The sequence below is a fragment of the Brassica rapa genome, chromosome A07 (assembly GCF_000309985.2).
Source record: "Brassica rapa cultivar Chiifu-401-42 chromosome A07, CAAS_Brap_v3.01, whole genome shotgun sequence".
Taxonomy (NCBI): domain Eukaryota; kingdom Viridiplantae; phylum Streptophyta; class Magnoliopsida; order Brassicales; family Brassicaceae; genus Brassica; species Brassica rapa.
The window spans coordinates 1,949,854-1,964,703 of record NC_024801.2 but is presented as its reverse complement, the minus strand read 5'-3'; the positions used below and the strand labels follow the sequence as shown (position 1 = coordinate 1,964,703).

At 28.9% G+C, this 14,850-nt stretch overlaps 1 long non-coding RNA gene across 1 annotated transcript; it reads left to right on the top strand.

Moving 5' to 3' along the window:
• The first annotated feature begins 62 nt into the window (after positions 1-62).
• LOC117126735 lies at positions 63-13,511 on the top strand. Its single transcript, XR_004449543.1, has 2 exons — positions 63-7,927; positions 8,441-13,511. It is a non-coding gene; the product is annotated as an uncharacterized LOC117126735 (long non-coding RNA).
• Positions 13,512-14,850: the final 1,339 nt, after the last annotated feature.

Sequence of the window (14,850 nt, the reverse complement as noted above, 5' to 3'; positions counted from 1 at the left end):
ACAAATTTTAAACTATATAGTTTATTTTAAAAGTTAAACAAAAACTAAATGTTTAATTATTTACTCGATAATATAAACCTATGAAGCAAAAAGTTTAATTTTTTAAAAACTTTCTAAATTTTTGAAATGTTACAATATCTTTGAATATGACAATAAAACAATATTTTACTAATCTATATATATACAATTATGATTTTAATAATGAAATAATAATCCAAAAATATATATATAGCAGAATATACAAATACGTGTGAAAGTTTAAAATAATATATTGAATGAAAAAAATATAATATAAACTTATTATGTTTAAAAAATTGATAGACACATATATTATAATATATACCAATTTAGAATTGAAAACAAAATATTTATATAAAAATAAATGAAAACAAAAACCTGCGCGGTTGCGCGGATCAAGATCTAGTCTATCTTATTAAAATAGAAGTCACAACTTCACTATATGTGATATTATAAGTTGGATCATTATTTAGAAAGTTTATCAAATGTACATAACTTCTTTACAATATCTTTCAATATCTTTATTTTTATTTAAATAAAAAATATTTATTTAAGAAAATTCTAACAAGATCTTTTAAAAATCTTTTCAGACTCATTTTAAAATTTTGTTTTGAAATTTTTTTTTATTTAAATTTTAGTTATCATTAAATATAGTCAGAAATTTAAATTTAATTTAGTTTTTATTTATAAACAAAAATTAAAATTATATAAAATATTTTAATGAAGATAACAACTTGAAATTATTACTTTTAAAAAATACATTTTACAACGATTTTTAAAAATTTGTTGGAAAGCAATAACCATGAGCTCAAATGTTAGGTATCTTTGATTGAGGTTTTTTAAATACTATCCTTATTGGTATATTTTGAGCAATTTCTCAAATAAAAATTTTACCATAACATTATTTTGCATGTACAAAATATTATATTTTCTTTTTTAAAATAAGTTTTTTTTTGTTTTTATTAATATCCCAAAAAATTCTTCTCAACTATATAGGTTCAGTTTAATTTAGTTTCCATATAAATTCCAAATTTTAAGAATGAAACATAAAATTATGTAAAATATTATTATTAAATAATAATGTTTACAATTTTATTTTTTACAAAATACAAAAAATTATGTAATATAGTATTGTATTGTTACATAATAATATTCTATAAATTTGAATGATTTAATATAAAGATAATAAAACCCGCATGGATGTGCTGGTCAAGATCTAGTATATTATTTATTGTCGAATGTTTATAAAATGTTTACTGTTTAATATATTTAAACATGTTAATGGAAATGAATTTATATCAGTGAAGAAAAAGGAACACACGTATGTTGTTCTAACTGTACTAGTTAATTGTATATAGGCCTGGCATTTTACCCGGACCCGAAGACCTGACCTGAAACCGACCCAAAAAAATCCGGTTCGGGTAGGAACCGACCCGATCAAATTACCCTATCGGGTCTTGTTGCAGAGGACCCGACCCGGCCCAAATCCGAAACCCGATGGGTACCCGAATTAATAAGTAAATTATATAAAATGCATAAAGGAAGAATCGAAGACGGGTTATTTGTCTAGAAAACATGGGGGTCAACCACTAGGAGACAACGAATTGTTGTTGTATCTCGCATAGTTTAGTATATATACACATTTTAATATAATAAAAACACAAATTTTGAATATTTTCGGATATATAAATATTTTCAGATATTTTTTTTGTATTTTTAGGTCTTTTTTAGATCAAACCCAAACCGAACCTGACCCTAAACCGAACTGAATCCGAACCGATAAATTGTAATTATCCGAATGGGTCTAACTATCTAAGACCCAAACCGATCCGGATCCGGCACGATCCGAACCGACCTGGAACCGAGAATTTGAAATTACTCTATCGGGTCCTAAACTCTTAGATCCGAAAGATCCGGACCCGAAAGGACCCGATCCGAACCCGACCCGGCGACCCGAATGCCCATGCCTATTTGTATATCGGTAAAGTAGTAATGGTAGGACAAAAAAAAATAAAAATTAATGAATGAGTCCAACAATTTTTTATAATAGATTTTTAGAATAATTCTCTTTTAATAATATAGATTACGAGAATTCATAGTTTGAGTTGAAAAATAAAATAAATAAAATAGTTATATATATAATTTTATATTTAATATAAATATGAAGCAATAAAATTATATATATATTATCATATACACCAAAGCATTTTTTATTTCTTAATATTAAATTAGATTTTGTTAAAAAGATATTTATACGCTTTTAAAACGCAGAATATAATCTAATTTATTTTAAATAAAGTGGATGAGATTTTCCATTAGATGTTTGTAAGTATTTATAAATATCTGTAAATATCCATATATTTTTTGGATATTCCATTTTTTAACAAAATAAACCAAAAAAATAAATATTCAAAAAATAGGAAGCATATTACAAATACTCAATCCCTTTCTTACTAAAGGAGGAGCATTGATAGAAATAAACCTTGGTCTCATGTGTTTATTACATGAGTGTCATTTCCTATGTGTCATCACCACATGCACTCTCACTTACTTTAAAAAAAAAATTCTTTATCAACTAGAATAATTACAAACAAATGCCATTGATAACCTTAATTACATTCCGATTTCAAAAGGGATTATGTCTATGGTAAGTCATTTACACTTGATTACATTCCGATTTCAAAAAAAAAAACGGGGATTTAACTAAGGCAGCATATTAACTCCTTCCTATGAGAGACTTTATGGTATGTTCAAAAATTTGGAAGTGTTTCATTTAAATAAGGCAACAAAATAAGTGTTTCTTTAAACGTGGTACAACGTATTCAAGGCATAATATCAAATCGTTTATCATAATGTACATATCACTTAATGCTTCAAAATGTTAAGGAAAGACAATTGAATTGTTAACGTATTCAAGAAAACAAAATTCAAAGAATTGAAAGCCTTACCTTAACAGATAGGGGAATATTTCTGATATATTTTTTGCGTGACCATCACTGATTTTCCTTACCTATTTCACGTCCAGGCATCACGCAATTTACATTGATGGGTTTTCCAAAATTGTCTTCGACCCCATTGGTGTTCCCGAAATTGATGCTTTACGATTGAGGTAATACATGCATTCACATATTTTGTTAAATAATTTTTTTAATTTCTCTAGATGATCTCTTTGCTTGCTCATAATAGGATTGCAAACGAAGACTTTTGAAACAATTATTGACAGCAGTTATTTTGTCTCTATTTTTCATTTTCTTTTGTTTTTTTATACATTGTTCCTTTTATATTTTATTAGACTATTGCTTATGTTTCATTTAATATTATATTTATAATTTTCCCGCATGCAAACAAATATACAATTTAATTTTAAAGTCCATCGCATATAAATTTATATTGACATACTAAAATTCTTAGATATAATCCGTACTTTCTTACATATATTTTTCTTAATATGACTTTAACTTTTATTATGTCTACATATTGAAAGCTATAATATTTTAAAAATCTCCTCGCTCTGTGCAGGGCGTGGATTATCACCTAGTTTGATAGTATTATGCTATTCGTATCACCCATAATATAGTAAGTCGAACTTAAGAAACATTCCTTACAAAAGTCTCTCTCACTAAACTCTCTCTCTTAGGCTCTCCTCCGATTGTGCTGCCGGCATTCTGCTGCTGGAGGATTTGGCTTCTCTTTCTCTCCCTTCTGCTCCTCGTCTGCCCTTCTCTATTTCCGATATGTGGTAGGCTCTGAAGCAAAGTTGATTCGGGTGAGTTCTGCAGTCGGAGTCTCTGCTCCGGTTCTCTCTCGATGGTGTTTTGGGGTCGCGATGAGGGGAGCTGGTTGTGTGCTGGCATGGATTCAGCATTTAAGGCTTTGACATATGGTAGATCTGGATGCTCTCCCCTTTCCCAATATGCTCCGACATAGTTACCTTTGGTAAATTATTCGTTAACCCATTCACGTCACCTACTTCTACTACACTGCACGTTTGACGGAATCTCTTTTATAGATCTGCACTGTACGACCACGTGCATTGCGCATTCTCATTTATAAATACATCAAACTTCACAATTTAATAAATTCAAATATATTCTGATAAAATAGGAATAAATAAATTTATATTCGATGACAAAAAAAATTATATTCTGGCAGAAAAAGAACTTACAAGACAATGGAAAGGTAAATTAATTAAACCTCTAGGCAGAGGCAGGGGACAATATTCATATGTCTTCTGGAAATTCATATTTTTTATTTGTATAAACTAATCAATCTACAAAAAAATAGTCCTTAATTAAAGATCAGATGACGAATAATTGGTGCATTGAGTTAGTTGTAATCGAGATCACAGCTTTGTAAATAAACTTACTAAACAATTATTTCAATAATTAGTTTATTTAGAAAGCTATGATGATTATTTAAATAAATATATCAATAGGAATAGTCCAAAATACCACCAAAATTTAATTCTTGAAAATCACATTTAAAAAAAAAATCTCCATTAACTAAAACTGACTAAATTTTTAGAAATAGTTTGTGGTATCTTTGGGAAAAATAAATACAGCAAACTGTATTTTTAGAACGTAAACTGTTTTCATTCGAATGTTTTACGTTAAAACTCTTTAACTAAGTTTGTTTTGGATTAAAAAACCCCAAACTATGTATTTAACGAACAAACTACCTAACTAATTTTATTTAATGAATTGAAACCTCGCCGGTCATAATTACCATTACTACCGGTATATATTAGTTTAGAAATTTCTATATTAAATAAATATAGTCGAGGAGTTTTACCATTAAAAATAAAATAAAATTCAAAAAATACAAAATTTTATAACATTATAAAAAAAATAGTAACTTTAATTTTCAAAATTAGCATTTTAAAAATTTTCTGTAAATATATGTGTTTGATCTGTTTTTAACATCAACATTATATATGTATAAATTAAAAATGTAAAAAATAGAAAATATGATAAAAATTATCTAAAGATTTTTAATTACATTTTTATTATATTTTTTTTGTTTTTTTTACATTTTTAAAATTTAGATAATTTTTATTACATGTAAATCTTTAAATAATTTTTGTTATATTTTATGCGTTTTTATATTTTTAATTTATACATATATAATGTTGATTTTAAAACAAATCAGACTCGTATATTTACATAAGTTTTTAAAATGCTAAAATTGAAATTTAAAGTTACTAATTTTTAGATAATGTTATTATATTTCGGATTATTTTGATGTTTTGATTTTTAAAAGTAAAATCTCTCAACTATGTTTACTTAATGTAGAAATCCCTAAACTAAAGATTTACTGGTAGTAATGATAATTATGACCGACGAAGATTTAATTCACTAAATAAAGTTACTTTGAAGATTTTTTTTATTAAATATTTAGTTTTTGGATTTTTACCCAAAAACAAAGTTAATAGAGGAGTTTTAATATTAAAAATCATTTTCATTCTACACCATGTACTGAGGATCTTTCTTTGCAAAACACCGTTTATTAATTTAAAAATTATATGGGTTGCTTTTTCACGAATGACGTCCAGACTTACGTATATAATATAAACTATGAAAATATATAATGGATATTTAAAAATAACGAGAAATTAAATTACAAAGTTAGGTCGAAAGGGCCCATCAAAATATGACATATTTTTTTTTTAAAACTTTTTTGGTTCAACTTCAACTTTATATTCATTACAAAGAGTAGTACATTTTATATTCATTACAAAGAGTAGTACATGATTTTTCACCGCATAGGATTCAACCACACTTACATACAAAGTGGTCTACTTTCACCTAGGAACACATAGATGGATCCTACGCTACCCGAACCGACATTTTGATGTAATTCTACCGAATGAAACAAATCTTTTCTACAACTGAGAAAATGTTGCCTCTTAAACCACCTCAAATCGACCATAGAGAGTGACAAACACTATCAGCCGAGACTATCTAGTCCTAATCAGGATTAATCAATTTAAAACACAAACATTGATCGCCATAGGATGAGAATTCAGTGTTTGGACCAATGTATCATCACCAGCGGTGCAATCCGGACTGGACCAAGCGTCATCAGGCTCTAATGGCTCACTTCTTAGCCGGAGGGACGGAAACACGTCTGTACTGAAACAAAAGTGAACCTTGACGACAGCAAACAAAACGCAACCGGGTCAGCAAGCATAGTGTCCAATGGCGTGGGTCCGTACCGCCGGTGAGGCAGAGATGCCGCCACCAGTGCTGGGAAGTTGGACGCCACCATGTACCAACTGTGAAGCTCCTCCCACCGACTGACAACTCCGAAGAGTTGGATCCTTCGCGACGTGTCTTCCCCGAGAACCGGGGATAAGGCCATTTCCACTGTCTTCTTCACATCTCTTCTCTGTTCAGCTCATCGCCACTGGGCGAAGGTAGATCTACGCTGGAGAAGGTTCCCCACTGGGTCACACGCCGTCGCCGGAGATCTACGAAATGGAAAATCAAATCTGGCAACACACTCCGGCTCTAAAAGTCGACCCCTTTCGCCACCGTTGCTCCATAATCTCACCGTTCCTCCAAGCCACCGGTACAAGTCACCTTCGGCCCTTAAACTTTCGAGTGAGACACCAAACAAATCAGAGCAACACACATATCGACATGGAGGGGACCGATGAAGAAAAAGGTAAAGGGAAAATAAGATAAGGGGATGGGGGGGATTCCAGTACCGGCGAGCGCCGGCCCGGAGTAGAGCTTCTTGCCGGAAAGTTTTCTTCGCTTTTGTGGAGAGAGTCTGATTCATTTTTTGTCAAAACGCGACATATTTTTATTTAGGTTTTGATTGGTAATTTTGCTTAATCGCAGAAAAAATTAATTAAACTGCAAAAACTAATTAAGCTTTCTGCTAAACAAAAAATACATAACAGTTTTCTAAAAAATTATTTAAACAAAAAATTTAAATTTAATACATTATTTACTCTATTTAAAATTAGCAACTATGAATAATTAAATATATTATTATAATAAAAATACCAATTAAATTTAATCAAAACATTTCTTTTATTTTAATTATTTATCTTATTCTAAATACATTAATAATAATATATTAACATATACATTAAAGATGAAGTTATAGATTATTACTATTTATTCCATAATTATTTATAACCAACTAATAGTTAGTTAATATTTTAAAATATTATTCTCATATAATTAAACAACACGAAAATGTTGATTCCACAAATAATCTACTAAAATCTCATTTTTTTGTATTTTTTTAGCGAAAACCCAAAGCCTGCATTTTTGCGTTTTATGTTGTATTCCACAAATTTTGTTGATTGGTAAAAATCTAGCGTTTTTGTGTTTTTAGACGCCATTCCGCCATTCCGCATATTACCAATCAAAGCCTTAGCTTTTCTCTTCCTTTTCCGAATGGTCATTATTATTAGAGAAATTGCATCCTATAGCATACAAAAAAATTATAATTCATTATCTAACCAATTAACCTAGTTTACATAGATATATCATGTATTTTCATATAATAATACACTAATACCCTTGTAAGTCACTGATGAAACCTGCTACCAAACTAATTTTAAAATAAATAATACATAAATGTAAAAGGTAATATGTGGCTCTCTATTATTCACACACTATTCTAAAGTTATTTTTGTTTGATAATTTTTGGGAAAGTGAATATGTTTCATCTCAGATTTGCAAGATAACTCAACGCAACCGTCTACATACCCGGTGAAGTACAATGGAGGAGAAAACCACTTTCGAAGGCTACGGCATTAAGGAAGGGGGAAGCTTCTCAGATTTTGAAATAAACAGTCCCAAGGAAGACAGAACAAGAGAGGCGGCGAGGTGGATTAACGCTTGCAGATTCAAGTTCCCAAAACCGTATTGCAGAAGAGAATTTCAATCATGTAAGTTGCGGTTGTTCTGTTATTGTTTCTTAATCTGAAGTAATTCTTTGTTGGAGTCAGTATGTGGAAACGCTGTGACCGGAAAGTTTGAAGCTTTGTGTTTAGACTCCAGTCCATTGTACATTCTATTCCTTTTTCAAAGTATTTGTTACCTGAATACAAATAGAATATTTTTGAAAAATTTGAATCTGAAGTATTTTTTGTTTCCTTCATTTTATGATATTTTCAAGTCATATGTGGTACCGGAGTAACATGGAATAAATGTGAATAGTATGCTTGTTCGTATTGTTGTTGCTTTGCGTATGATCCAGTGAGCTGAATAGCATACCAACCAACAAAATTAAATAGAATAGTTTGTTGGTTTCCATTCTCATTTTTGTTCGTATTGTTGTTGTTTGTCTATACATACCATTACACTTTTATGGTTTCCATTCTACATTTTTGTTATACTATACATCTTATTTCACATTTACTTTGTCATATGGATCCTAACAATTGCTTTATGTTGCCTAGGTTACAAATGGATGATTTATACTGTCAAGTAGATTGTTCGAAACTGGATTTGAACCAATTCGTGAATATATTCTCATTTATATGTAATGATGCAATGTGTATATAAATGGAATAGACCGTGTGCACGTAAAATGGAAAGATCATACATGTGAAATGGAATGTATGATATTTGCTATTTGTTTTATTCTATTTTATTTGCAGAACATACAATAGAAATATGATTTTACAGTGCATTCGCATAAGTTATGTTTGTTGTTGTATCATTGATATGAATCCTAGTTTATGCGTATTGATCAAGAATTAAGTATTTAAAACTCAATTTTATCACTTCCTTAACCACATTAACATAAGTCTAAACTTCACACGAATTTCGTTAACCACATCCAAATTTCATAATTTCACCAATATGTAGTATACTATTTATTTTGTTCTATTCTATTTGGGTTGAGGATTTATATTTGGATTTAGAGTTTATATTTGAGTTTAGGGTTTAATGATAAAGTTTTAGAGTTTAGTATGGTTGGAAGTGGAGATAGGACATGATTAGAATTTAGGGTTTAGTATTTTAGGATTAGAGTAAGATTTTGATATTTAAGAGTTATGGGTAAGATTTGTATCCTATACTATTTCTCCGATATGGAATACACTTTTTACTAAAAATCTATTTCTTTTCACTCTTTTTACAGCATTTGTTTATTTTTGTATTTAGTATCTTCATTATCTGGTTGGTTAAGAAAATAGACTTACATTATATTGTAAATGGAATATACCACTCTTAGAAAGTATTATATTTTTATCCATTTGTTTTACATGTCACTTAAATGTGCGGTAACTGTGCATGTGACGTAAGTGACTTCATGTGCTTTCATTGTTAATAGTGATTATTAACTCATGTTTCTCTTCTCTCATCGACGTCACTATTTTCTTTTTCACTGGGTACCTTTAAGTGAAAAGGGTATAACCGACTAAACTTTAGCATAAATGTTAGTTTATTAAATAGATCAAAATCAATGTTATATGCTTAATTTTCATTTTTGTTTTGTATATTGAACAAATTCTCCCTTATTATTATTTGTCAAAGTACAAGTGTACAACCAGCATATACACTTTACAAATTCGTTATAATTAAAACCTATACGCACTACCAAGTTATATAATAACCATGAATATGTAGATTGTATATACCAAATTACCTGGAGACACACATTATTTATCAACATAAAACTATTCCAATATATAAGTTTTATATTGAAAATTAAAAAAATAGGCTGCTAAATGAGTCACGAAAAGGTTGCCTCCAACTTTGAGAAAGAAATAGAATAGTGGAAAGATGAGGAGAAAAGTAACTGTTTATAAATTAGAAAAAGTCACTGCATGCCACCACAGCCCATAGGTCAGACCTTGTATTGGACCTTTCCTTTATTTGTATTTAGCTAGTTTTATTATAATTTTAAGTAATGATATATTTCAGTTAGTTTAAAATTGGTAAGAAAGTGATGTCAAATAGAATTTAGGTTTGATCAAAAAAAAAATAGAGAATTTAGGTTTACTATAATTTTAGGTATTTATAAATAAATATCTCAATGATTTAAGTGATGAGCATATTCCGAAACAAGGATTGTTTTATATGCATTGAACCTCCTTATAAAAGTTTAAACATGTAATGGACATATCACTGGGTCACTTATGTTATGATTATTGAATTTGATAATATTATAAGTGACTTATAAGTCATCATTTCCTACAAATTAATAATTTACTCTCGAAAGCTTTTTTGTAGTCGGTAAATATCTTATCAACCTAACTGTATTAATATGATATTTCATTTTGAGTTTTAAAGTTAATTTTTTTTACTCCCTTCATAATGTTACATATTTTAGAAAAAAAATATTTCAAAAAATACATTTTTGTATTTGCAATTCATATTTTGTTCAGCTACTAATGATTAATTGCAAATTTCAAAAAACTTAATTGTACTTATTAGATATTTATTGGTTTAAATTTATGAGAAAATGATAATTACAAAAATCATGCATTTATTACATGTTTTATTAATACATGTGAAAAAATAAAATATACATCATATTGAAATAGAATGAGTATTATTTTTTGAGTGATTTTTTCGTGTGTATCTGTAATGAAAAACTAGACGCAACTACACACAAACTAAAAGAAAATAAAACACAACAAACGATGATAAATTCCTACAACCGAGATTAAACGTAAACAACACCAATATTCTTGAAGCCACATATTGACATGAACTTCCTTGCCAGTAACGAGTCCATGTCAATCTTGTTTATCGTGACTAACGTGGTCAGTCTTCAGAACCATTCTGTTTCTGTAGCTTCTTCGAAAATCCCGAACCATTGACCTGCAAAAAATAGCGCACACAACCACCACTTCCAGCGGATATTCTGGAGGATCATTCAGAATATTTATTTTTTTGTTTTTGCTTAACTTCTGAATAAACTTAGATAAAGGAGAGGTTGCATGCCACAATCACTCTGATTTTGTGTATATATATATACTTTTTTTTTTTGTTACAAATTTTGTGTACAAAGATCGGATGAATGAAATAGAGCTTTATTGGAGGAAAAAAATAGAAACTAAAAAAAAGTAGTCTCTTTGGTTCAGAGTATGACTCATACTGTATGAGGTGTTCTCGTAGTGAAAGCTCAGTCTAGCCAAAAATCTTATAATCTTATTATCTAAAATTGCTAAAGATTTACTTGCAATGCAAGTGCCGTATGTTGCATAGGAATCCATCTTAGCACTAGTGGTTACTATTGGGCCTCTGTACTCCTTATACGAGGTCCACTATAAATAAGTTTACAGTTTAACGTCGCTATACATCATGTATATATGTAGGTTATGCCTCCTATCATGAATAATAAGAAACACTTTCATAAACTTTCTAGTTTCTTGACATGGTATCAAAGCCATAACCTAACTACACCAAAGTTGTAGCTTTCGATCTTGTGATATCTAAACTTTCCGTTTTAAAAACTCTTAATCTCTGTCAGACTACTAACTACTTCACCATATTTCAAAAAAAAAAAAAAACTACTTCACCACTAAGCAAAGCCTGTTTTAAAGAGGCAAAATAGCTTTATTTTACTTCTGTTCAAGAAGATCTTGTAAAGGGTTACATGCCATGTGCTTATGTTAAAAGTGATTTGATAGCTTTATTTTACTTATGCAAAATAGCTTTATTTTACTTATGTTCAAGAAAATCTTGTAAAGGGACTGTATCTATACTATTAAAGCAGGATTCTATTTTAAAAATTACCTTAGCCTGCCTTTTTTTTTACTAACATTGCATGTTTTATTAAGGGCAATCAAGTAATATTAATAACACATTTACATTGGGCTATTTTTTCGGATCCAGCCCACATCAGATCTCTCTTGGGCCATTTGGGCCGATTAAGAAATCCAATTCTCACATTTTTTTTTCTTTTGGGTCATTGAGCCCAAGTTTAAATAATTTTTTTTAACTATTCTTAATTATTATTTTTTTCTTTTCTTAATATAGTTTAAGCACTCATAAAAAAGTGGATTTTACATTGAAAAGTATAAATCTTTATTAAAAGTATATTTTTTTATTAAAATATTAACCACATAATAAAATTAATTTATCAGAATTATACCAACTTAATTCATTAAAGAAATAAAGTTTAATTTTTTAAGCATAAATAGTCATTTAAAATTAAATACGATAAATAAAAATAAAAGTTTAAATTTTTTATAAAATAAAACACAAATATATAAAACTATGACATTTTTACTAAATATTTGTCAATTGAAAAAAATAAAAAATAAATCTGCGCTTTAAAAGCGCGTGTCAAAATCTAGTTATTAACTTATTACCGATGTATTTAACATTTTACCAAAAAAAAAAAAAAATCTTGAAAAGGGTTACCTATCATGTGCTTATGTTAAAAGTGATTTGATTCTCTGCCTCTTTAAAAAAAAAAAAAAAAAAAATCTCACACGGTTGTCGTCAAAAGATTTCGTTACGTTAGCAGATGAAACTGGTTCTGTTATGTTGATCAAAGACGATCGACTTTTAATAAATACATTAGATTTTCACATGCGCATAAAAAAGCGGAATTATTTCTTTCAGTTGCAAAATTTTTAATTTTACATAATTCATATATTGTATGTAATTTTACATGACTTATATATTTTATCATTTTACATGATTTAAAAATATATGGATTTTTTATACATTTTATCTATTTTCAGTTTTTACCTGAAATATTTTTTTTTTCAGTGTGCAAAATGTTTTTATTGGCAACTTATATATATCCACGTGCGACCAAGTGGAATCCCTCTCCCATCTCCTCTTTGAATGTAGCTTCACAAGGGAAGTTTGGACCTTGTGCAAATCATGTAAAATGATAAAATATATAAGTCGATTGAGACTCAAGCCGATCACATCGCGTGTGTTGGCTTGAGACTTCCCTTGCGATCACATCGCGTGTGTCGGCTTGAAACTTCCCTCAATTGAAACTCAAGCCGACACACCCGATGTGATCTACTTGCAACACAGACGCAGCCTGACTCTCACAGACAAAATCTGCTGGAATGGCCTGGATCTTCACAGATCAGGAGTCTAGGGACATAGCAAGAGGCTCCCTGTACCAGGAGTTCGTCTCCTCTCCATCTATGGCAGAGGCGCTAGCGATTCGCGGTGCTCTTCTACATGCAATATCCCTCAACATCAACAAAATTATTTTTCGCTCGGATTGCAAAGGGTTTGTTCAAGCCATCTCCTCGAATCAAAGATAGGTGGAACTGTTTGGAATTCTATCGGACATTGAATCGTCGATCACTTCTTTCTCGTCTTTGTCTTTTGTTTTCATTCCAAGAACCTTAAATGGACCAGCTGATGCTGCAGCAAAAACATACCTTTGTAACAAACTCTCTAGTTTGGGCCTAGCCACAAACTAATTTTTAAATTAATGAAGCTTTCTGATGTTCGAAAAAATATATATCCACGTGCGGAACTATATATATATGAATTAGCACGTGCCACATACTCAATAATTTAAACCCTTTTTGTGTATGCTTATGTGCTGAAATTGATAGCACTTTTTGTTTTTGCTAATCATGCCCACGGGTGGGTGTCCCACCCAATTTGTGTTCGAGCCTACCCTCCTTTACTTTTATTCTTTCCATTTTTTAAAACACTTTTAATCACAATTTTTTCTTTAATACATAATCTCAATTTCCCCTATTCTCCAATCCCTATTCTCTAGTGGGAACCATGCTTGCTAAACTATCCATTTAAGTCTTGTTACCGAAAGTCTGTATCTATCACCTTACAAATAAAAGTTAAACACATTATATCACGTAACTGAAATCGGATATTAACCAACATATATACTAACAATGTTTAGTTCTATAGTTATAAACATTTACATTCTCATATGAGAATATGTCAAAAATTTCACCGAATATCATTTATATATTAATTGAGAATCATTTAAAAAATTGTAACTTTAAATTTGTACCAATTAAAAAGTGACTCTGCTTAGGTGTCACTTAATTAAGATATCAATTTAGCTTACGTGACATCTTAAGAATCAATTGAAAAAAATGTTGGTACAAATCTAATTACTAGCGAACATTATATTAACATAAAATATAAGAAATATGTATTTTTTTCCTTTTAAAAAAAGTTAGGAACTTACCTAATATGATTAACATATATATGATAATTAATGATTATGAATAATAAAGATTTGATAACAATTTTTGCATCCTTTTTCATTTTTGTTTAATTTTATATTATTAAAAAATTTAAACAATCACAATCACTATATAATAAAAAATTAGATTTTTTCTTATATTTTATATTTTTTTAAAATGACTTTACATTAGAAAAACGAGGAAACCTTATATGTTATATTTTAAATTTTGTTAAATGTCTTTAAAATACAAAAATGAAGAAACCTTATATGTTATATTTTTCTTATATGTTAATTTTTTTTATTATATGTTATATTTTGAATTTTTAAAACGACTTTAAATTACAAAAATGTAAGTTTTTCTTAAGTATACGACTAAAAGCATTAAAATGACATGTATCAATTCGATGGTTAATCTCAAACTTTTCAAAACCATATGGAAAATAAAGGTAAAAATAATTCAACTGTAGAAACAATATTGTTCACTTTTTTCAAGAATGTGTTCGATGGAAAAAATAAGTTTTTGTGTCATAATTTGTTTAATGTCTAATCCGATTAACCCATGATATATTAATTATAGTTTTGTTCCACAAATTTTAATAAAAATTGATCCGATCCATCGGAAAAAAATTATATAATAACAACAAAAAGTATTTTATATAGATAAATAAAATTATCAAATATATAAAAAAAATTATTGATAATATATACAAA